The 24,816-nt window shown below is 45.6% G+C and overlaps 1 protein-coding gene across 4 annotated transcripts in view; it reads left to right on the top strand.

Moving 5' to 3' along the window:
- The window catches only part of LOC135228988 (steryl-sulfatase-like), a 196,341-nt gene that overhangs the window by 9,982 nt on the left and 161,543 nt on the right, over window positions 1–24,816 (top strand). Inside the window, exon 1 of one of the 4 annotated variants that reach the window (XM_064278730.1) lies at window positions 8,604–9,560. The exons of the other annotated variants lie outside the window; for them this stretch is intronic. The gene's annotated coding sequence lies outside the window, so the exon portion shown is untranslated. Of the gene's footprint in view, window positions 1–8,603; window positions 9,561–24,816 lie in introns of those variants that run through there. 4 annotated transcript variants of the gene reach the window in all.

Below are 24,816 nucleotides of genomic sequence, written 5' to 3'. Positions count from 1 at the left end.
TGTGTATTCCTTCCATCTTCTTTTGATGCTTCCTGCGTCATTTAATATTTTCCCCATGGAATCCTTCACTATTGCAACTTGAGGCTTGAATTTTTTCTTCAGTTCTTTCAGCTTGAGAAACACCGACCGTGTTCTTCCCTTTTGGTTTTCCATCTCCAGCTCTTTGCATGTCAGTATAATACTTTACTTTGTCTTCTCGAGACACCGTTTGAAATCTTCTGTTCAATTCTTTTACTTCATCAATTCTTCCTTTTGCTTTAGCTGCTCGATGCTCAAAAGCAAGTTTCAGAGTCTCCTCTGACATCCATCTTGGTCTTTTCTTTCTTTCCTTTCTTTTCCGTGACCTCTTGCTTTCTTCATGGATGATGTCCTTGATGTCATTCCACAACTCGTCTTTGGTCACTCATGTTTCGATGCATCAAATCTGTTCTTTAGATGGTCTGTAAATTCAGGTGGGATATACTCAGGGTCATATTTTGGCTCTCGTGGACTTGCTCTGATTTTCTTCAGTTTCAGCTTGAACTTGCATATGAGCAATTGATGGTCTGTTCCACAGTCGGCCCCTGGCCTTGTTCTGACTGATGATATTGAGCTTTTCCATCGTCTCTTTCCACAGATGTAGTCAATTTGATTTCTGTGTGTTCCTTCTGGCGAGGTCCATGTGTATAGTCACCGTTTATGTTGGTGGAAAAAGGTATTCGCAATGAAGACCTCGTTGGTCTTGCAAAATTCTATCGTTGGATCTCCGGCATTGTTTCTATCACCAAGGCCACGTTTTCCAACTACTGATCCTTCTTCTTTGTTTCCAACTTTCGCATTCCAGTCACCACTAATTATCAATGCATCTTGATTGCATGCATGTTCAATCAATTTCAGACTGCAGCAGCTGATAAAATCTTCTACTTCTTCATCTTTGGCCCTAGTGTTTCGTGCGTAAATTTGAATAATAATCGTATTAACTGGTCTTCCTTATAGGCATATGGATATTATCCTATCACTGACAGCGTTGTACTTCAGGATAGCTCTAGAAACGTTCTTTTTGACGATGAATGCAACACCATTCCTCTTCAAGCTGTCATTTGCAGCATAGTAGACTGTATGATTGTTCGATTCAAAATGGCCAATACCAGTCCGTTTCAGCTCACTAATGCCTAGGATATCGATGTTTACGCGTTCCATTTCATTTTTGATGATTTCCAGTTTTCCTAGATTCATACTTCGTACATTCCAGGTTCCGATTATTCATGGATGTTTGCAGCTATTTCTTCTTATTTTGAGTTGTGCCACATCAGCAAATGAAGGTCCCAAAAGCTTTACTCCATCCACGTCATTAAGGTCGACTCTACTTTGAGGAGGCAGCTCTTTCCCAGTCATCTTTTGAGTGCCTTCCAACCTGGGGGGCTCATCTTCCAGCACTATATCATACAGTGTTCCACTGCTATTCATAAGGTTTTCACCGGCTAATGCTTTTCAGAAGTGGACTGCTGGCTCCTTTTTCCTAGTCTGTCTTAGTCTGGAAGCTCAGCTGAAACCTGTCCTCCATGGGTGACCCTGCTGGTATCTGAATACCGGTGGCATAGCTTCCAGCATCACAGCAACACACAAGCCCCCACAGTACAACAAACTGACAGACACGTGGGGGATACATATATATATGTACCAGAAAACCAAACCCACTGTCATTGAGCCAATTCCGACTCGTAGTGACCCTATAGGACAGAGTAGAACTGCCTCATATTGTTTCTAAGGAGTGCCTGGTGAATTTGAACTACTGACCTTTTGGTTGGAAGCCATAGCTCTTAACCACTGTGCCAGCAGGATTTCCTATATATACATAGGCATTATATATGCATACGTATATACAGAGATATAACATATATTTTTATATACGCACATATACATATATATCTATGATTTTAAGAAGCATAAGAGGAATGGCCTATATATATAATTTAAATATATTTAATTTGCATGTGTATATACTATAGGGTTGCTATGAGTCGAATTTGACTTGACGGCAATGGGTTTGGTTTGGGTTTGGTATACACAAATGTTATGTATTATATGTAAATAAAATAATCTCCGTGTATGCGTGTGATTTTAAGAAACTTAGGAGGAAAGGCTTTTATGAGTAATATCTGGTATATATTATCTGCACTTTTTTGAGAATTTTATAATAGGCTAAGTGGAGTGGATAGATCAAACAGGTATGATAACTGTAGTTTGTACTTTTGTGGGTACATTTTGATTAGACTGTTTGTTGGTTGCCGTTATATGGATGGATAAAGAATAAGATTTAAAAAGGATATGTTTCTAATCAGTTTCCTAGGGCCATGTGCACTCCTCTGGAATGACGGGGAGGCAGTTGTTCCCCGGACTCATTAGAGAAGGGCAGTTTACTAGTGGTAGATTTTAGTTTAATGAGAAAGCTGTTACTTCAAACCCCCAAATGCAGTGTATCTAGAAAAGGTAGTGATGAGCCCTGCTGGTAAAGAATGAAAAGTACATGACAGTTAAAATGTGTAGCCCCAAACACTCAGAATCGCCCCATCTCCCTCCCTGGATCAACAGAGGAAGAGTTCTGGGAGGGGGTTTCGTTTGTGTGTGTGTTTGCGTGACAGATACGTACGTAACTAACCATTTGCCATTTCAACCGTCTTCCTGTGCACAGTTCAGTGACATCAATTATGTTCATCATTTTGTTCAACCGCCACCCTTCGCAGAAGCTCCCTAAGAAACCCAGAGTTTCACATCACCCTTCACAGAAGCTCCCTAAGCCCTGAGTCCTCCTTTCCTCCTCCCTCCCACCCAACGCTGGTTGTCCTCAGTGTTACGTTCCATAGAATTGATTCCGACTCATGGCGCCCCCGTGTGTCAGAGTGGAACTGCTTCACAGGGTTTTCCGTCACTGATTTTTCAGAAGTAGACCACCAGACCTTTCGTCCAAGGCACCGCTGGGTGGGTTTGAACTGCCAACTTGCAGCTAGTAGTTAAACACTTAACCACTAGTGCCACCCAGGGACTCCATTCTGCTGCTGGTAAACTGCGAATAAATTTGATCTCTACACACTTGCCTGTTCTAGGTATTTCATATAACCAAACCTGTTCCTGTTGCCATCAAGTTGATTCCAACTCATAGCAACCCTGTAAGACAGAGTAGAACTTCCCCATGGGGTTTCCAAGGAGCAGCTGCTGGATTCAAACTGCCGACCTTTTGGTTAGCAGCCGAGGACTTAACCATTACACCACCAGAGCTCCAGATATTTCACATAAGTGGGATCATACAACATTTGTCCTTTTGTGACTGACTTATTTTACTCAGCATAATGTTCTCCAAGTTCATATATGTGATAGCATGTATCTGGACTTTTTTTCTCTTTATGGCTGAGTAATATCCCATCAGAACCCTGGTGGCGTAGTGGTTAAGTGCTACGACTGCTAACCAAATAGTCAGCAGTTCGAATCCACCAGCTGCTCCTTGGAAACCCTATGGGAGGGTTCTGCTCTGTCCTATAGGGTCACTATGAGTCAGAATTGACTCAACAGCAATGAGTTTTTAATATTCCATTGTATGTTTTTACTACATTATATTTATCCATTCATCTGTTGATGGACAGGTCTTTGCTGCTTCAAAGACTTAATTTGAATCGCCAGGGCGGGTCCCGAGGCAGAGAGATGAAATTGCATGAGATATTTAAACGTTCCCAGGTTTTATGAGGAAACCCTGGTGGCATTGGTTAAGAGCTTTGGCTGCTAACCCAAAGGTTGTCAGTTCGAATCCACCAGGCACTCCTTGGAAACCCTATGGGGCAGTCATACTTTGTCCAGTAGGGTTGCTATGAGTTGGAATGGACTTGACGGCAACGGGTTTGGGTTTTTTTTTTTTTTTTTGCTGGGGTTAGTTTATGAAGGTGGCAAAAGGCTAATATGAAAGTAGCTGAGCCCACACTGTGTGCGTACAGAGCTATCCACAGTTTCTCCTGTGCTGCTGTGGATGGTATGATACAAGCCTGTCGTCCTGTTCCCCTCATGCTGGTGTAACAGAAATACCACAAATGGGTGGTTTGCAAGAACAGAAATTTATTTTCTCACTGCTCAGGAAGCTAGAAGTCTTAATTCAGGGCACCGACTCTAGGGGAAGGCCCTCTGTCTGTGGGCTCTTGGGGAAGGTCCTTGTCTCTTAGCAGCTTCTGTTTCTCAGTTTCTTGGTGATCTCCAGGTGGCGTCTGTCTTTCCCGGTTTGTGCTTGCTAGTCTCTGGGTCTCTTCTGGTCTGTGTCTAATCTAATTAACTGGGAAGTGATTAGGTTTAAGACACACCCTACACTGATATGGCCTCGTTAACATAACAAAGAAAACCCTATTCCCAAATGGCATCACATGCCCAGGTATAATGGCTAGGATTCCAACACACATTTTGGGGGAACACCGTTCCATCTGTAACTGCTGCCCAGAACACCCTTCCATCCATAACTGCTACTCCGTGGCTCTGCAGGCCATCTCCTTCCCCTATGCCTAAGAACCTTCTGTGAGCCAGCGCCCTGTCGTTCTTACCCTAGTTGCCTGAATTGCATTGAGATGCTTGTTCCTTGATTCAGGCCCCTAATTATCAAGCCTTGGCCTTTGCTCACACAGTGGCTGCACATTTAGTCCCTGATAATGTTCCTTTGCTTGGTAACCCCTGAGTGACTGCACCTGTGCCCTAGTTCCATGGCCCTTGAGAGTTCTTCTAGCACATTCTCCATCAGGCTTCTCCTCCGCAGAGTCTAAATTTAGAAACAATGCCCCATTTTAGCACAAGGGTTCCCGTGTGATGTCTTTGATGTCTTTGGTGATCAAGGCTGCTTTTGGGTTGGCAACCAACAACAGGTTCAACCTTCAACAATTTCATGAAGCACCTACCAAAAAAATTAGAAAAAAAAAAACAGTTTTCAAGTCAGCTCTGACCCCTGGCAACCCCGTGCGCGGCAGAGTAGAACCAAGCTCCACAGAGTTTTCAGTGGCGGACTTTTCAGAAGGGGATCACCCGGTCTTTTGTCTGAGGCACAGCTGGGTGGGTTCAAACTGCCAACCTTTAGGTTTTTAGTTGAGTGTAAACTGTTTGTTCCAGCCGGAGGCCTTAAGTGCGTACAGGGATAAGTAAAACAAAGTCCCTGCTTCTCACAGCCTCAAAGCCTAGTGGTTTACAGAGTTCCTTAAAGTGAAGTCTTTACACTTCTGTACTCTAAAAATTGCCAAAAAGGAGTGTGTATTACATGTTATATGGTTGCTACGAGTTGGAATCGACTCGACAGCACTGGGCTTTGGGCTTTGTTACATGTCATGGTGCAGTGGTTAAATGGTCAGTTGCTAATCGAAAGGTCAGTGGTTTGAACCCACCCTGTGGCTCCACAGGATAAATAACCTGGCAATCTGCTCCTATAAAGATGACAGCCTTGGAAACCCTATGGGGCAGTTCTGCTCTGTCCTGTAGAGTCACTATGAGTAGTAATAGACTCTGTGGCAATGGGTTTATTTACATGTCAAGTGATCTGACCTTTGTCCTTGGTTCCTGAGAGATAACCCTTGGAATTTAAGTGTCTTTAGTAAGGACTAATCCACTCTACAGCAGTGGGTTTGGGTTTTTTTTTTTGTTTTAGTAAGGAGTCTAGACCACACCTAATAGGCTAGGTGAGGTTATGAGGTGACTCTGGGGTGGACTAACCAGGCCAGAAAGATCCACCTGGTGATCACTGCCTGATAACAACTAAGCTCAGGGCAGAGATGCTGGTCAGACCAGAAAGACCACCTTGTGACATCAGCTGACCTCAGAGGAGAGGGGCTGGAGTTTGCATTACCTAATGAGACCTCCACTAATAGCTCTGGCCCCAGAAGCTCCCTGGGCTTCCTGGTTGGTGAAAGACATGGATGTGTGTGAGAGGGTAGCACACCCCTTTTTGGGACATGGAAGCTTCATGTTGGGAACCCTCTCAGACCTTGCCTAATGCGTTTCTTCATTTATATCCTTGTTTCATACAATAACGCTGTAATCGTAAGTATATGGCTTTCCACGCGTTCTGTGAGTTGTTCCAGTGAATTATTGAACCCAAAGGAGTAGGGGGGGCCAGGAGGTCAGAAGTGAGGGAAGCCAGGAAATCCTTTGTGGCCGAGATCCTGAGGGGACAGAGGGAATCCTTGAATCTGTAGCCAGCAGAGCAGAAGTTAGGGAGCCCAGGAGGGACTCCCAACTTGCGGCTGTTGTCTATTTGCCAGGCTGAAGAATGGTGTCCTTTTAACTTTTGAGCTCTGACCTAGCTCCAGGTGGCTACGGTCAGAAAAGGAAGTCCCACATGGATGGCTGGTGTCAGAGAAGTGAAAACGTGGTGGGGGTGTTGGATTAGATTTAGACGTTATTATCTTTGCTGTTGGCGTCAGAAGTGCGATTGGCTAGAACGTTTAATGTGCCAGGTCTTGTGCAGTGGGCCGCTATGTTTAATCAATAACCTTGCAGGGAGTATATTAGTGTGTTTGGTTTATGGGCGAGGAAGCCAGGGCTCCTAGGGGTTAAGTCTGTTTCCGGGGTCAAAAAGCTAGCAAGTGCTGGAGTCAAGATTGAATTCACACACGCCTGACTCCAAAGTACTCACTCCGCTCAGATAAATTATTCTGGAAGAGTATTTATTGTTGTTTGTGTTGTTGTGTGCTGTCAAGTCAACTTTCACGCGTGGCAGCCACATATGTGTCAGAGTAGAACACTGCTTCAAGGACTGGTTTTTCAAAGTATATTGCCAGGCCTTTCTTCTGCAGCACCTCTGGGTGGATTTGCACCACCGACCTTTCAGTTAGTAGTTGAGCATGTTATTAACCATTTGTACTACCAAGAGATGCCAAAAGTAGCTAATGGGAGGCACAAAAGAAGTATAACCTTTAGCCACAAAGAACGTTAGAGCAGTTATTTTAATGAAAAGGGGGCAGCTGTGTTGTTGCCACATGACAAGAATAGAACTGCCCCCTAGGGTTTTCTGGGCTGTAATCTTTATGGAACGAGATCACTAGGCCTTTGTTCTAAGGTGCCTCTGGGTGGACTCGAACCTTCAACCTTTTAGTTAGCATTCAAGCACGTTGACTGTTTGTACCACCGGAACTCAAAGAACTGATGGCCTGGTGAAATCTCCATAAAGGTGGTGGAGAACCCTAGGGGATTGTTTGCCCCACTGCAAGGCTATAAAAGAAAGGCGGCGGTGGGGAGTCGGGGGGGCTTTAAAGAGAATTCTTCAGCATTGGAGTCCTGGCCGGTCCCCAGGGGCTGTTGCAGCTCTCTGCACCTCAGCCTGTTGAGGCATTTCAGCAGGACTCCTCAGAGACCTCACTGTCTGATTCTCCACCTGGAGGGGTGCAAGGCATTGGCCCCTGGCTCCTGTCTGAAAGAGCAAAAGGGGCCGCAGGCTAGAAGGTTGTGTGGGTACCCTCTGTTCTACCAGTGACCTTCTAGTGGATTCTGACTCAGGGTGGCTGCATGTATGTCGGAGTAGGACTGTGCTCCATAGGATTTTCAGTGGCTAATATTTCAGAAGCGGATCACGAGGACTTTCTCCTGAGGAGCCTGTCAGTGTGTTCAAACCTCCAGCATTTGGTGAGCAGTCCATTACTTACTGTTTGCGCCATCTGGGGCTTTAGCTGTGCTGGTTGTTGGTGTTGTTCACCAGGATAGTCTGCTGGTAGAGGACACAAATCTCTCAAAGATGCTGAGTGTTTGGAAAAAAGAAAAGGGGGGGTAGGGAAGAGTGCCTCGAGATGAGCAGTGGGGGGTGGGGGGGAGGAGAGAGGAAGAGAAGGCTTGCAGCCATTTGGACTTTGGCTCATCAAGACCTCCTGGGAGCCTGAGGACCTGGGAGCCTCCAGGGAGGGCGGCCCTGGAGGAAGAGAAGGCACTGTCCACGGCCCAGGAGTTGCAGGCAGGGTTGAGAGGGCTGCCATGAATTTATCAGAGGAAGGGTAAGCGTCCTACCTGCCTGAAGCCACCTCACAACAGTACTGGGAGAGAGCAGCTTTCTGCCCCCTTTTATCCTCCTTCACCGACCTCCCCACACTGCCTGCATGGGGCAGAGAGCAGCCGGCAACAGCAGCTGGGGGTGTGTGGGATAGGTCAGAAAACCAGAAGCTGCCTTCTGCCTTCCCTTCCAGGAAGCCGCAGGAGCCTACCTTAGCTGAGAGGCAAGGAAGAAGTCTTCCTGAGAAATTAAAACTGCATACCGCTAGGTCTAACATTGCCCCAGCCATTGAACTTTGAGATATAAACTGCCCAGTAACCTCAGCAGCACGCAAGGGACTGAAATTTCAGCCAGCAGCGGCTAGAAAACACCCGTCCAATGAATAACTGGTATAAAAGCCCTGTGAGGACAAACATTGCCTTTTGGTCCCATCCGAATCCCTCTTATTCACGTTAAAACTTTTTTTATTTTTCCTCAAGATTTCGGTGTACCGTCATCCTAGGTAACCATTAAGAATGGAAAATATGTTCATACCCATGACATTGTGCATTAATTATTTGAGTGCCTACTGAGAGCCGGAGGCACAGGGAAAAATTAGCAATCAGAGATGTTTTACTTATAGATGTGGAATCATGAAAACAAGGGCTCAGATTTAGGCTTTACCTTTTTTTTTGCTTCTCCGAATAAAATAAAATCAATGGCGCAGGGAAAGACAACAAAGAGAAACTCAGGGAGTTATTTCTTCTGGGGTGTGATTTCCTCCAGGAAAGGGGAGGCAAAGATGACAACTCGCAGGGTGTTTCTCTCCTTTGCGTAGCTGAGAGCACCTCCCTGCTGGACGCCCACAGAGCTTTACTGTGGCCTTGGCCCTTGCCAACGACTGTTGTTGACAAAGAGAATGAATTCCTCGAGGCGCTCTGTGTTGTGTGTATGCCTGTAACTCAACAAACCGGCTTGCAGGGCTTAACAGGCATTGGGCTCAAGGTATATCATTGAAAAACATCATCCTGGCTATTGCCACTCTAACCTGCATGCCATGTTCCCATTAACGGGAAAGCAGTGAACACACGAGCCTGGCCAGCACCCTGTCGTATAGCCTCTGTCTCCTTCATAAGCATGGGGTCCATGCCCTGGCTTTGCGTGGTGAGATGTGAAATTCAGTGAACCCAAGACATGCTTCCAGTGGATGCCCGTGTTTTCTCACTATGTTGTGCCGGCATGGCAATCAGGATGGCAAGGACGAATTTGGAACTGATACACGTGACTGCTGCTGTGTGATTATTCAGATAAGGAAGTCTGGCTTCTGTGAGATTTGTCTCTGAAACATGCGAGGCATGGGGGAAAGACCGGACGGAGACATAGACAGGCAGTTGAATCACTTTTTTGTGATAGATTTGCCCATTACCCTGTGATGACTTTAACGCCAGCAATTATGATCTAATGTTAACTGCCCAGGCTGTCAAATGACTGTTCGTTTGGCCAGATGTTGTGCAACGTCATTATTTGAAAAGCTGGTTGAGATCCTTGGAGGGACACTAGGGTGTCGGAGCCTCCCCGTGCCAAGCCCTGTCTGAAAGCCTCCTAAGAACCGGTAAGTTGGATTAATTTCTCTACTTCTCAGCTGCTAAGATATTGAGATAAATGATGGCAGGAAACGACTGGTGGGAATATTTACTCTAGTTGCTCTACTTCAGACGAAGTCTAAAAGCTTCTGTTTCTTTCCCTTTCTGGAGTAGCTAACCGGCATGCTGGATGAGAGTTAATTAAATAAATTTGAGAGCTAAGTCTTAGCTGGGGGAAGATAAACCTTCAGAGTACCTTCTGTAGGACAAAAGAAAGTTTGTGCATTTTTTCCTGTAGGGTGACATTAAAAAAATAGCTGTAAAACCAGCTGTAACAATTAATATGTTTTCATTTGTCCATCTGCAGTGAAATGAGGTAGTCTTCAGGGAAACGGAACTAATGGCCAAATAGTCTCTGTCTTTCTTTCTAAAGTGGTGGTTTGAAAACACGAGCTGGGTAAAGAGAATAATGGAGAGTTTTAGATAAAGAGGAGCCCAGATGGTGCAGTGGTTAAGGGCTCGGCTGCTAACCAAAAGGTCGGCAGTTCGAATCCACCAGCCACTCCTTGCAAACCCTGTTCTGTCCCATGGGATCACTTTGAGTCTGAATCGACTCGATGGCAATGTATTTGGGTTTTGGTTCAGGAGGAAGAAGCCTAAAAGAAAATGAACAAATAAAGACATGTACTGTCTGCTGTAGCTCACTCAAAAGAGAATTGGAATTCATCCACCTTACATATCAAAATATTGGAACCACTACTTCTGAGTTAGATTAATAATCATTGCATAACACAATGAATATATAAATAAAATATATTTGCCATCAAATGTATTCCATGAAACATCGGTGTCATTCGAAGCTTACTACTTACTGCTTTCCAAAAAAAAAAAGACACATTTTAGAAGGAATTAGTGGTAGTTGTACTTTTTGAAACTTTTATAGCCTTTTTGGCTTAAAAAAAAAATTAAATACAGATTTAAAAATCAGTCACGTGCACCTTGAATTTGAATCCTGAAAAAAATGAAGAAAAAAAAAGGATGGCTACGTAACTGAGGGGCGCAGAAACAGGTCGCTGGATTTGTTATTAGGGCCATTGAGTCAAACGTTTTGTAAGCAGCTCTTTGGGCTTAGTCAAAGCACAAGATGGTTGTTACCCTAACTTTTGAAGACTGTTTGGCTCTGCAGATTATCTCTGTAAAGGAACTGAGTTACCTAAGTACTGAGTGTGAAGTTGTGAAAGACACTACTCTGTTCTGAAAATTCACATTCATTATAGGAAATGAGCTTACAGGGCAATATGACCTGGGTGCCATATGGCACCTACCAACTATGAACCAACCAAATGTCTAATTTGTTTTCCAAAAGGAGAGGCTAAGAAACGTATGTCGTCATTTATAGGCAAACCCCTCTGCCCCAAGTTACCATATGAGTGAATGACTATAATAAATTAAGATGCCCAGTTCTTCCTTAAAAACCCAGTTTCTGGAGACTTGATTTTGACTCAGGGTGATCCCATGTGTGTCAGAGTGGAACTGTGTGCCATAGAATTTTCAGTAGCTGGTTTTTTGGGAGTAGGTGGCCAGGCCTTTCTTCCAGGGTGCCTCTGGGTGAACTCGAATCTCCAAGCTTTGGGTTAGCAGCAGAGCTCAATCACCATTTACACCACCCAGGGGCAGTTCTTAGTTACTTCTTATCTGGATATCACGTTGTGTAGACATGAGTTTCGGCCTCTGTGTTAACCTTTCCAGATTGAATTAGGTGCTGAACAAAAACATTTTCAGTAAAAATGCTGTAACAAAAAAAGATAAAACTAGTTTATAGAAATATAGACCATTTTATAGCCACTTACTCTAGAAATTCCTTGTGTCGCCAAACACACTGATAATAAAACCAAAAAACCCACTGCCATCCAGTCAGTTCTGACTCATAGCGACCCTGGAGGGCAGAGTAGAACTACCCCATAGAGTTTCCAAGGCTGTAAATGGCTGTGGGAGTAGACTGCCACATCTTTCCCCTCTAGGAGCCGCTGATGGGTTCAAACCACCAAACTTTTTGATTAATAGCCGAGCATTTTAACCTCTTTGCCACCAGGGCACCTTCCCACTGATAATAACTTGACAAAATACCCTTACGAACTGTGGTCTAAACCAAAAAAACCAAACCCATTGCCGTGCAGTTGATTCCAACTCCTAGTAACCCTATAGGACAGAGCAGAATGGCCCCATAGGGTTTCCAAGGCTGTAATCTCTATTATGCAAGTCAACGGCCACATCTTTCTCCCACAGAGAGGCTGGTGGATTCAAACCACCAACCTTTTGTTTAGCAGCCGAATGCTTAACCACTGAGCCACCAGGGCTCCTCTTAACAACTGCTGATATGGACATCCAGAAATGGAAAAGCTTTCAGTGCCTGCAAAAAGGTAGAAAGACTCCTTCTATCTGTATTAGAGGTTGCAACACCCAATGCCAGGCGTGTCTTGAACGGTTCAATGAAACGGGCATGAAAACTTTGTGTGTAAAAATCGCACAAGCTCTGCAGATCAATCTCTCACTGCATTGTTTTGTTTCCACCCAGTCCCTACACTAACACTCCTGCCTTGTTTAGAAATGAACCCCTGCCAAACTCGGTTAGTGAGTCAGCCAGCCGAGCACAGACCTTAGGGTACTGATAATAGAGGAACGATGAGGAAACAGAAGACCAGTACCACATCCAGTGTTGTAAAACACGGTGCACAGCACTCAGTATAAATACTCCAAGTGCCAAGGTCAATAACAATTAAATGCCTCTTAGGAGCAGGAAGCACAGGGCGAGGGCTTGGCCCTGGGCTGGCGAGCAGCAGCACTGATGAAGGGGAGCCGGGGCTGAAAGCCTGCGCGGAGACAGAGGTGATGTGGCGTTTGGAGTTCCTCTAGGTGGTCCTGGAGTTGGGAGATTTCTTCTCCAGAGATTGACGGTGGAAAGGGGGTAGCGGGTGCTGTGAGGTCTTTCTTTGCAATTAGTTTGTCTAACCCAGGATTTTTCAGCTGTGACACTGTTGATGTTTGGGGCTAGACATTCTCCTTGGTGGGGACTGTCCTGGGCACTGATGGTGTTGAGCAGTATCCCTGGTCTCCACCCAGTAGATGCCAGTAGCACTCCCTGGCAATCAGAACTGACGCCACACATTGCCAAGTGTCTCCTGCGGGCAGTAGCAACCCCAGTGGAGGACAACTGTTATAGGTTATTGCTGGCTGGATGGATAGATGATAGATAAAGAAATGGGTGGATAGATGATGGATAGAAAAATAGATGATAGGTGAATAGATGGGTGGGTAGATGGATGGATAGATAATATATGGATAGAGAATAGATGAATTGATGGATGGATAAAGATAGATGAATGGAGAGATGGATAGATGATGGATAGATAAATGAATGGATGGATAGGTGAGAGATGGATAGATAGATGGTAGATGGATGAATGGATAGATGGTGGTGCAGTGGTTAAAGTGATCTACTGCTCACCAAAACTTTGATAGTTCAAGACCACCAGTAGCTCTGTGGCAGAAAGATGTGGCAGTCCACTTCCAAGATTTACAGCCTTGGAAACCCTGTGAGGTCGCTATGAGTTGGAATCAACTCGATGGCAGTGGGTTAGTTTTGGTTTGGATATAGAGATGGGTGGGTGGGTGGATGGACGGACGGACGGACGGACGGGTGGGTGGATGGATGGATGGATGGATGGATAGGCAGGTAGATAGGGAGATAGACAGATAGAGAGATAGATGGTAGACAGTCTCTCATGCTAAGGCAGGACTTCTTAAACCCAGCACTGTTGACATCTGGCCTTGATGTTTCTCTGTAGTGGTGGGGGCTGTCCTGTGTACTGTAGGGTGTAGAGCAGCATCCCTGGTCTCCATCCCCTAGATGCCACTAACAGCCTCCCCCCGCCCCCGCCCCCAGGTTGTGAGAACCAAAAATGACTCCAGACATTGTTCGATGTTGCCCAGAGTGGGGAACCACCCCCTGTTGAGAACCAGTGACTTAGGGAAGGTGAGAAGTAGCCCCTAGCCCACAGAGGAGATATGAAAACTATCCCTTATAGTCTGTTCTTGGCCTCCTTTCCAAGTTGCCATACAACTCTTCAATTTTGCTGGAGCCTGTCATAGCTTATGCAACCCGGGTCATTGGGCAAGAGCCCTGTGTCCTCTACCTGTCACCTCAGTTGCCTATGAGGAAATTCCAGAGCTATCTAATTGGCTTGCCTCTGGCTTTTCCAGTACCTGACTTCCAGGACCACTGCTTTCCAAGCCTTGCCTGCAAAAATGCAGGTCAACAGTCCTTTGCCTACAATAATAATTTTTTTAAAAATTCAAATTCTCATGGACTCTAGACTTTCTGGAGCCATGGAGGCTGAATGAGCCCCTAAAACTGTTGCCCTGAGATAATCGATAAACCGTAAGCCAGGAGTATCCCCTCAAGTCTTCTTTAAACCAAACAGTAGTTTAGCTTACCGAGTTTCAGAAACCCTGGTTGTGCAGTGGTTAAGAGCTATGGCTGCTAACCAAAAGGCTGGCAGTTCAAATCCACCAGCATCTTCTTGGAAACTCTATGAGGCAGTTCTGCTCTGTCCTATAGGGCCACTATGAGTCGGAATCGACTTGAGGGCAAAGGGTTTGGTTTTTGGGTTTTGGTAAAGAATGTCTGTCTTGAGCGTTGTGCTTTTTGAAGACCTATCTACGTGGGATCAAACTGACAACAGCAAGTTGAAGGATTAGATGGGACTCTTGGGGGGCAGTGATTTTATGTTAATGGGGAAGGAACAAGTCAGAAAAGGAGGGTAAAAATGGCCACACAACTCAAGAATGTCATCAATGTCACCAAATTGTACCGGTAGAAACTCTTGAATTGCTTTGTATATTCTCAACAACAAAATAAATAAGATTAAAACAAAAACAGAAAAATCTCTGAAAATGGGAAGTTTTTTTACAACCAGTTTGGCAGTGCAGTCAGTTCTGAACCAACCATCATAAGGATGAGAAGTTTCTATTTGTCCCACTAAATGTGAATACTTGTTTGTTTCACGGCAGGGCTATTACTATCTGTGATGACTTTGTATAAGGTGTCGGGTATTATACATAATATCCACGTCACCTCTAAAATCCAAAAAATTGTTTGTTTACGGTGATGGGACGTTGGCGACCATTACGGGAGGTGTTGCATAATATGATTAAGGTAATCGATATAACTAAATTGTAGACCTGAAAAATGTTGTGTTATATTTATTTCTATGACAACAAAAATTCTGAAAAAGTTGGAATTAAAAAATCCATCTGCCCCAAAAGTTTCTGTTTCAAGACCGTGAACCTGGAGTTTTAATAGCAAGCAGAAAGGAGTTCACCTTTAAGCCTACTGTGACTTTGACCATCAGATGGCAGTTATACCCAAAAACCAAAAACCTATTGGCGGCGAGTCGATTCAGACACATAGCGACCCTATAGGATGGAGTAGAACTGCCCCATAGGGTTTCCAAGGAGCGGCTGGTGGATTCGAACTGCTGACCTTTTGGTTAGCAGCTGATCTTTTAACCACCGCACCACCAGAGCTCCAGGATAGAGATTGCAGTATTTGTTCTTCCCATCTGTGGTGTTATAATTTCCGCCTGTAGCTCCTCAGAGGCAGCGTCCACACATAAAACCTCATTATTACTTTTCTCTCTGAGCTTTTCAGAAACGTGAGAACACTTGGGAATCTAGACCAAGGCAGAAGTATTAGTAGGACAGCAGCCACTTTTGGGGTCTGTGCCTACTACTGGGCACCTTGTACACCCACCTTCCCAGCCGGTGCACCCACGATGCCAAGGAGCACTCCCTAAATCTATCAGTCAGAAGGTGGTACAGCCTGGGAGGTGCCTATGGTCTGGGGTACTAAGGTGCAAGGCATGTCTTGGCTTTTGAAAGTCTCAGTACCAGATAACCTTAAAAATTATCTAGCCCTTTTTTGGTAGTTAAGAAGAAAGGAAGTTGTCCTTTGGGGAACAGCTGCCCATCTAGGCCAGAGTTTCTCAGCCTTGGTGATATTGACGTCTGGGGAGTCCCTGGGTGGCTCAAATGGGGAAGCGTTCGTCTACTAACCAAAGGTTTGAATCCATGCAGAGGCACCTTGGAAGAAAGGCCTGGCAATCTGCTTTGGAAAGATCACAGACATAAAAGCCCTATGGAGCACAGTTCTACTCTGAAACACATGGGGTCACCATGAGGCAGAATCGATTTGACAGCACGCAGTTTTGTTTTTGGTTAATTACATTTGGGCAAGCTGATTCTGTGTTATAGAACCTTGGTGGCGCAGTGGTTAAGCGCTTGGCTGCTAACTGTAAGGTTGGCAGTTGGAACCCACCAGCTGCTCCATGGGAGAAGGAGGTAGCGATCTGCTCCTGTAAAGATTACAGCCACAAAAACCTTATGGGCCAGGTCTACTCTGTCCTATAGTGTCGCTAGGAGTCAGACTGGATGATAACAGGTTTGAGTTTTTGGGTTAATCAGAGGCGGATTAGCCAACAGGCAAGGAAAGCAAGGTGCTTACCTTGCTTCCTGGATCATCTATAGTGAACAATTTCACATTTTTTTTCACATTTTCTGCTTCTAGGTATGGCTGGCATCTGTCTTTCTCCCAACCCGACAGCGCACCTTCCTACAGAATCAGAGCCTCTTTTTCGAATTTACAGTCCCTGACAGGGACAAATGACCCAGTAAGCAAGGTAAGCACGGGCTGGCTTGTGCTTATTTACTAATCTGTGGTGAGCAATTTCATGAACAGTTTCACAATCAAAAATGTGGTGAAAAACACGTGAAATTGTTCTCTGTGGATTAGTAAGTAAGCACAAGTCAGCCCGTGCTTACCTTGCTTGTTGAATCATCTCCCTGAGGTTCATTATTTGTTGTGGGGCCATGCTGTGCACTGGAGGGTGTTGAGCAGCATCCCTGGCCTCCACCCCACTACGTGCCAGTAGCCCCCACCCCTCCCACAGTTGTGACAGCCAAGAATGCCTGTAGATACTGCCGAATGTCCCCTGTGAGACAGACCCACCCCCAGACGAGAAATCCTGGTTTAGGCTGGTAACTCTGAAGTCACAGTGCTTTAACTTAATATGTTACTGTTAGATATCACAGAGCTGATTCCGACTCCTAGCGACCCCATGTGACAAACTAGAACTGCCTCATATAGTTTCCTAGGCTGTAATCTTTATGGGAAGGGAGCCTGGTGGCATAGTGGTTAAAGCGCTCAGCTGCTAACCAGAAGGCCAGTGGTTGGAACCCGTCAGCCGCTCTGTGGGAGAACTATGTGGCAGTCTGCTTCCATAAAGATTTACAACCTTGGAAAGTCTATGGGGCAGCCCTACTCTGTCCTGTAGGGTTGCTAGGAGTTGGAAACAACTCGACAGCAGCGGGTTCGGTTTTTAGCTTGGGAACCTGTGTGGAAGCAAATCAGTAAGTCTTTCTCCCGAGGAGCCGCGACTGGTTTTGAACTGCGGATCTTCCAGTTAACTCCTGAGTGCTTAACTGTTGCGCCACTGCTTGTATTTACAGAAAGAACTTTCTCATGCCTTAACCTGTTCGTTTCCAAGGCTGTCATCTTAATGGAAGCAGATCACCAGGTCTTTCTCCAGTGGAGTGGCTGGTGGGTTCAAACTGCCAACCTTTCGGTTAGCAGCCGAGCACTTTAACCACTGTGCCACCAGGGCTCAGAAAAAATCCAAACCCGTTGCTGTCAAGTCATTTCCAACTCATAGCGACCCTATACGACAGAGTAGAACAGCCCCATAGGGTTTCCAAGGAGCAGTCAATGGGCAACCTTTTGGCTAGCAGCCACAGCTCACCACAGCTTCTAACCACTTTTCGCACTTCAGCCTTGTGAAGTCGGTGTTTTGAGTCCCATTGTACAGGCGGGCAAACAAGGTTTAAGTCTGTTTAGATAATATAAGAGCCAGAGTTTTTCTCCCCCGCCGTATTGCTTTCCATCACGTGGGAGACTCACCCCAAGGGGTGACAAAGCCACTTGCCTTCATTGTCCCTGTGGCTTATATCACATAATTTACATCTCACCTTATAGCATCAAGACAGCCATATGCGAAGGATTCTAGGAACTCCTAATTGCCACATAGCTCGATGCGAGGGTTACTTGATCTAGGTAGATGTGGTCACAGGTGCCTAGGGCTGGACACTGTATGACTCAGAGCATTCTTACTTGGAAGATAATAACCAGTAACCACTTCCTTTCGAGTTGACTCTGACTCATGGTGACCCCGTGTGGGTCAGAGTAGAACTGTGCTCCATAGGGTTTTCAGAAGCAGATCGCCAGGCCTTTCTTCTGAGGTGGGTCTGGCTGGACTGGAACCTCTATCCTTTCAGCTAGCAGTGGAGTATGTTACAAGTCTACTTTTATACATGTGGAGCCGCCATGAGTTGGGAATGGACTCAGTGGTAATTGATTTTGGTTTTAATTAACTCAAGGTCACCTGATTAAGGACCTGAATTACACCTGCAAAATCTCTCCTCCTCGCCATATCCTATTGGTTCACAGGTTGCCCTGCACTCACACCAAGGTGTGGATACCATGGAGTGGGAATTGGGGAAGCTGTCTCAGCATTCTGCCAAGCACAGCTGCCTTTGCGTGGGGTAAACTGGGAGCCTAAATATAATTTCAGAAATGTGTTCTGGAAACCAATGGACCTACTTACAAACAGACTTTTGGGGAAACTGATTTATAAGCTAAGTTTGCCAGTATTGCATCTCACTGGCTAATTTTCCTTATCATTTTTGACATTTGCTGACAATAATACTGGGAAATGCATTAAATAAGCAACTCTTGCACTATGCTAAGGCCAGGTTCTCCTCTTACTCATTAAAGGAATATTTTCAGCTTGCTCAGGAATATATCTGGGATACTGCACCATGAATGGGATACATACCTGTGCTACAGGTTGGAAATGGTGTCCCAGGGTTGGCCACTGGTCTGTTAGGTACTGCTTTGAGTAGTGACCCCCCATCTGTGGACTAAGATCTGCACCTCACTTCCCAAGCCTTGGGCTCTGTTTGTCATAGACTACTCCCTGCTGAAACGTGCACGGAAAATATCACTGAACCCCCCACTGGGCAGCAGGCTAGAATACCTGGCACATTGAAAAAGATAAAATCAAATAAAGCATTAGATACAGCTGCCTTCAAGCTGATTCTGACTCATGGTGCCCCCATGTGAGTCAGAGTAGAACTGAGCTCCGAAGGGTTTTCGGTGGCTGACTTTTATGATGTAGATTGCCAGGCCTTTCTTCCGAGGTGCCTCTGGGTGAACTTTCAGTTAGCAGCAGAGTCTGTTAACTGCTTGCACCACTCGGTTCGAAATAAGGAAGACATAGTGTGTGGCTTCAGCTTGACCTTTTGGTAGGCGACAGGATGAAATGAGGTCTAACTGCAGCCTTAATGGAACTCAGTAATTTGAGTCCTAGCAGAGCACGCCCAGACGGAAGCTCCACTTCTTTTCCTCTCGAACCGACTGCTTTCACGGGGTGGATGGCTGAGCATTGAGATTGCGTTCACGCCTTGCCTTCTGTGATCACTGTCAAGTTCAATGTGTCAACAGAACAAGGCCACTGTGGATTCTCCACCCCACCCCTCTGACTACTGACAGGTCCCGGAGAGTTCATCCTCTGCTTTGTGTTACTTTCTGGAGCGGTGGCCTGTTCTACCTGGACCCCCCTTTCACCTGGCCAGCTGCTCTGCGAGTCCTCCGCCCACTGCTGCCCAAGCTGGTGAAGCGGGTCTCTTCCCTGAAGCTTCCTGGTGTCCAGCCAGCCCCTGGCTTAGGGTTTGCAATGACCCGGTTTTCCATAGGTTTCTTGGGATTACTTTCTAGCATTTATACACTGGGGAGGTCTGTAGGATGGGAGAAGGGTTACATAATCACTGGGAGTGTTACCGGGTGGAAACCCCAGTTTCATGCTCGGCATGACTTGTATTGGCCGATAAATGAGAGACCAAGGTGGGAGAACAGGAAAGGCACCTATATTTCTTTGTACAAGGAAAGGAGTCAGTCGGAGCTGCTGCTGCCAAGACTGCTCACCGTGGGCGCGGCAGGTAAGTTACTTTAAAGGGGGTTTTTACCAGTAGCGAGTTCACATAAGTTACGTCAGTATCATTCTTAATCACACTAAACCAAAGCCAAAAACCCAGTGCCCTTGAGTTGATTCATAGCGACTCTTAATCATACCGGGCAGGTGCAGTGGGGTTTCCCTATGACCTCCAAGCGAAAGCAGGATTCAAATGCAAAGCTGAGGTGGGGAGCCCAGCAAAGGAAACCATTTTGTAATACAACACTGTAGGGGAGGAAGCGGGGTAAAGAATACAGCATTGTGGGAGTCCTGTCTCAGTGGGAATAAAAGAACTGGGAGCATCTGGATAATTGGTGAATATTGTCCTGGAGTGTATCAACCCATTTTTTTAGTGATGGTTGCTAAAGGCTTGTAATCAAAAGCTTTAAACCACTTGCCATTGAGTCTGACTCACGGGCGCCACATGTGTGCAGAGCAGAGCTGTGCTTGACAGGATTCTCCAGGCTGTGACTTTTCAAAAGCAGATCGCCAAGACTTTCTTCCGAGGTGTCTCTGGGTGGTTGGTTTTGATTGCTCAGCTTTCAGCTGTTTCAAAAACCAGAAACCAAGCTGGTTACCGTCGAGTTGATTCCGACTCCTGGTGACCCTATAGGACAGTGTACAACTGCCCCATAGGTTTTGCAAGGCTGTAAATCTGTACGGAAGCTGACTGCCACGTCGCTGTCCCACAGAGAGGCCGTCGCTGTCCCACAGAGAGGCCGTCGCTGTCCCACAGAGAGGCCGGGGGGGGGGGTTTGAACCACCCATCTTTCTGTTAGCAGCAAAGCACTTAACCACCGTGCCAGCAGGGCGTGAGGGACTTGTACCATCCGGGACTCCTTCCTCCGTCTGTCGTCCCTGAGGGCAGCGGCCGGTGGATATTTCGCATGTCTCATGCGCATTAGTACATTACTGACTCCAGACTTCGTACAAAAATCATTCTTGTTCGGGGTAAGAATTCATGAAGGAAGGCTGGGCAAGTCAAATATGCTTTAAATTGGCTACCTTTGTTCCTTTTGGTTTTCAAAAGTTTCCCTCAAGTTGGCTGTTGCTTATTCATTTTTCCCCCTGTGCCTGCCCCCTCCCTGTATCTAGCATTAATACAGAGAAGGAAGTTAGACTTTCTAGGGGTCCCTGAGTAGCACTCTGGTGGTGCAGTGGTTAAGGGGCTCAGCCGCTAACCCAAAGTTTGGCAGTTCTATCCCACCAGCCGCTCCACCAAACAAAGATGTGGCAATCTGCTCCCGTAAAGATTACAGCTTTGGAAACCCTGTGAGGCAGTTCTCCTCTGTCCTATAGGGTCTGTATGAGTTGACTTGACAGCAGTGGGTTTGGTTTGGTTAGGAGTAGCTGGCTGGTATAGTCGATTAACATGCTTAGCTGCTAACCAAAAGAGTGAAGGTTCTAGTCCACCCAGAGGCAGTGAAAACCCTCTGATCACAATGGTTCAACCTACAGCCAATCATGGGGATGGTTCAGGATCAGCTGGTGTTTTGTTCCTTCGTGCGTGGGGTCTCCCTAAGTCAGGGGACAGACTCGTCAGTAGCTAACAACAACAAAATTTTTGTTGAGGTGAAATTCACACAACAGAAAGCAAACAATTTTTAAGTGTACGATTCAGTGGCATTGATTTCATAAACAGTGTGTGCAAACATCACCATTGTCTGAGTCTGAAACTTTTTCACTCCTGCAAGCAGAAACTCACTACTGCTTAGGCAGTAACTCCCGCTTCCTCTCTCCCCCCACCTCCCAGCACCCACTAATCCACTTTCAGTCTCTGTGTGTGCCTATTTCTAGACCTTTCCATATATAATTGGGTTCATACGTATACGGTCGGTACGAGTCAGAATTGACTCGACGGTGGTGGGTTTGGTTTTCGGTTGGTTTGGGATCATACAATATTTGTTCCTTTCCGACAGATTTATGTCACTCAGCATAATGTTTTCAAGGTTTGACCGTGTTGTAACATGCATCAGAATCTCATTTCTCTTTCTGGCTGGATACTGTTCCTTTGTGTGCACATGAGGAGCCCCGGTGGCTCAGTGTTTAAGAGCTCGGCTGCCAATCAAGGGCTCCACAGTTCATATCCGCCAGCTGCCCCTTGGAAACCCTACGGGGAAGTTCTGTTCTGTCCTGTAGGGTTGCCATGAGACGGAATCGACTCAGTGGCTACGGTTTTTGTTTTTTTTTGGTGTGTGCATACTACAATTTGTTTATCCATTCATCTGTTGACGGACATGGGTTGTTTCCACCTTTTGGGTATTGTGAATAATGCTGCAATGAACGTAGGTGTACAAGTATTTGTATAAAAACCTGTTTTAAGTTATGTTGGGTATACACCTAAGAGTGGATTAAAGGTCATATGGTAGTTCTAAGTTTAATTTTTGCCAAACGGTTTTCCACAGCGAGTTATAATAGCTCTTTAATTTTTAAAGGTCCTCGTCATCTTAGAGACTTCTCCCCACTTTGCTGAGCAGCCTGAGAGGCTCCCTAAAATATTGCCTGTCCGATCTTGAGTTGGCTGGTAATATATTGAGCTCATGAAGGTGCCCTTGGCAGAGCCTCCGTTTATATATTAGGAGTCACAAGACTCGTTTCTGTCTGTCATGTGGTTGTGCAGTTCGGGAAACGACCAAGGGTCCTCTGCAGCCAGTGTCCTGGCGTCCGGCTGGACCATCTAAATCTGCCCTGGTGTGGCTGAAAGGTCCCCTGGTGATGACGCCAATGGTTAACGTTTGACTGTTAACCTGAAAGTTGGCCATTCCGACCCACCCAGTGGCACTGCGGAAGAAAGGCCTGGCAATCTGCTTCTGTAAAGATTAAAAAAAAAAAAACCTGCAGTGCACAGTGCTGCTCTATAACACCTAAGGTTGCCATGAGTTGGAATCGACTGGATGGCAAAGGTTTGGTGTGGCTGAAGTTTGAGCCATCTGTTGGTTGCTCTCTGCTGCCATGTGGGTGCACATCCATAGGAACAATTCTGGGTGTTGTGTGTGGCTGGCATTCCAGGAGGAGACAGCAATCCCAGGACACTGAGTTGGCCCGTGGCGTCTGCCCCTCAACCTTAACCGCGAGATTAGGTCAGGATGAACCCCGATCTTTGGGAACCCCTCCTCCATCTGCCTGCTCTCCAAGACAGGCTGCCTACCTTTCCTTTCTCTCATCTCTCCATTCCTGGCCACCCCCAAGTTGCCAACCCCGTCCCTTCCTGTCCTGGTCTGGGGGCAGAAATGGCCTAAGCAGGGAATAAGTAGCCAATCGCCTCATGACTTTTCAAATCCCAGTGATCCCAGGAGTCCTTATCTTTGGGTTTACTGTACTAATTTACATTCAGTGAAGCCAGTCTCTCTTCCAACCCCCATATCCTTGCTCTCAGCAAACACAATGGCCTCTCATTGATAAATTACGAACTTAGGGATTTTATTAGACATGGCAGCATACAAGTGTCTAATCACGATTTTTTTTTTCTAGCAGAAGTATGCTCTTGGCTACCACCCAGCCATTAATAGGGAAGGAGTATACAAAGGTAGAAGTACAATATGCAATATCTAAATATGTATTTAGGGGCTCTGGTGGCTCAATGGTTAAGCACTTGGCTGCCAATCAAAAGGTCAATGGTTTGAACCCACCAGCTGCTCCACTGGAGAAAGATGTGGCAGGCTGTTCCCATAAAGGTTTACAGCCTTGCGAACTCTATGCGGCAGTTCTGCTCTATCCTAGAGGGTCACTACGGTCAGAATCGACTAGATGTCAATGGGTTTTTTGTAATTATGTCTTCGATTAGACCCATTGTAGGGATCAACAGAATGACTCTTGGAGACCTTCTTTAAAGAATTACAGAAATTCCATACACTGCCAGCTATCCGCCAGTAAAGTTTTCAAATTTAATCTTTGTTCCTACGATTTCTTTGTCCAAGTCGTGGATTTTCTGTTGGCGTCTTTTAAACTGAGTGGACCTTCTGTATAAAATTATACTCTGAGTGTGATTATTTTTTTCTAGCTTCAAATGGTGGTCTTTTGAGAGGCTTAAGTCACTTTAGCCTAAGGTAAGCACGTATCAGGGACATCAGGAGCCCCCCAGTTTGGGTCTTCGGTATTTTCCAACCAATGTAGCAGAGTCATTTGTCCAGCAATTTTCTCAGAACGCCACCAACAGTTGCTGTCTGCATCAAGTTCACCGTTTTTAAGCAAGGCTTCCAGGATTTGATTTTACTAAGCCTGTAACGTCCTAATGCTGCAGTGTGAGAACCCGGCATACGGCACACATTTCTTCGTTATTTGATTACATTCCTCTTCTTCATCATTTCCTCCAGGAAATATGTCTGGTTTTGGCGCCAAGAATCCAGCTACTTCCTTTCCCTGGGATGACACAAGAGCAAAGGCTCTTGAAAGGGATGCTGTCAGTGAAGTTAAAGACCAATGTTCATTTGTAATTGCTGCAAAAAAAAAAAAAAAACATTACCATCGAGTCGATTCCAGCTCATAGCAGACCCTATAGGACAGAGTAGAACTGTCCCATAAGGTTTCTAAGGGGCTGCTTGTGATTTGAACTGCCAACCCTTTGGATAGCAGCTGAGCTCTTAACCACTGCGCCACCAGGGCTCTGTAATTGCTATATATTTTTCTGGGTATATAACATGTTTAGAAACACAGCTCTTTGGGCATTTTCCTTTGACCATGACCCAAAACTGAATCAGTTGGGCTTTGGGAAAATAAAATATTGGTGCCGTGACAGTCTCCATTCCCCTCCCTGCTTGAATTTCTTGACTTTGTCCACTGTGACACTGAATCATGTAACCCTCCTCTGCCATTTTGGCTGTTCTCTTTCCCTGCCTCTAATTGCAATCATTCCCAGATAACTGCTTCTGTAATGTTCCCCACACTTAGCGGCTTGAGACTGCTTCCCTTACAAGCCAATCCACATTAGTCGATGAGACCATCGTCATCATTACTGTGTATCACAGGCTCCTATCATTTAAACAATGTATCATTATTAAAAAAAAGTTAATAGGAGGCGGCATGGAAATACACTAAATATTAGCAGATTACACGTCTGTAAAGCGAAATCTTTAAATCTGGATGTGGATGCATGCTGGGGTTTTATTTAGTGATGATTTTTAAAAGAGAGAGACGCTCCAAAGCGATGTAATTTGGGGAATAT

Source organism: Loxodonta africana, chromosome Y (genome assembly GCF_030014295.1).
Source record: "Loxodonta africana isolate mLoxAfr1 chromosome Y, mLoxAfr1.hap2, whole genome shotgun sequence".
In the NCBI taxonomy this organism is placed as follows: Eukaryota; Metazoa; Chordata; class Mammalia; order Proboscidea; family Elephantidae; genus Loxodonta; species Loxodonta africana.
Note: the sequence above shows the minus strand (reverse complement) of the source record. Positions and strands in the feature narration are given on the sequence as shown.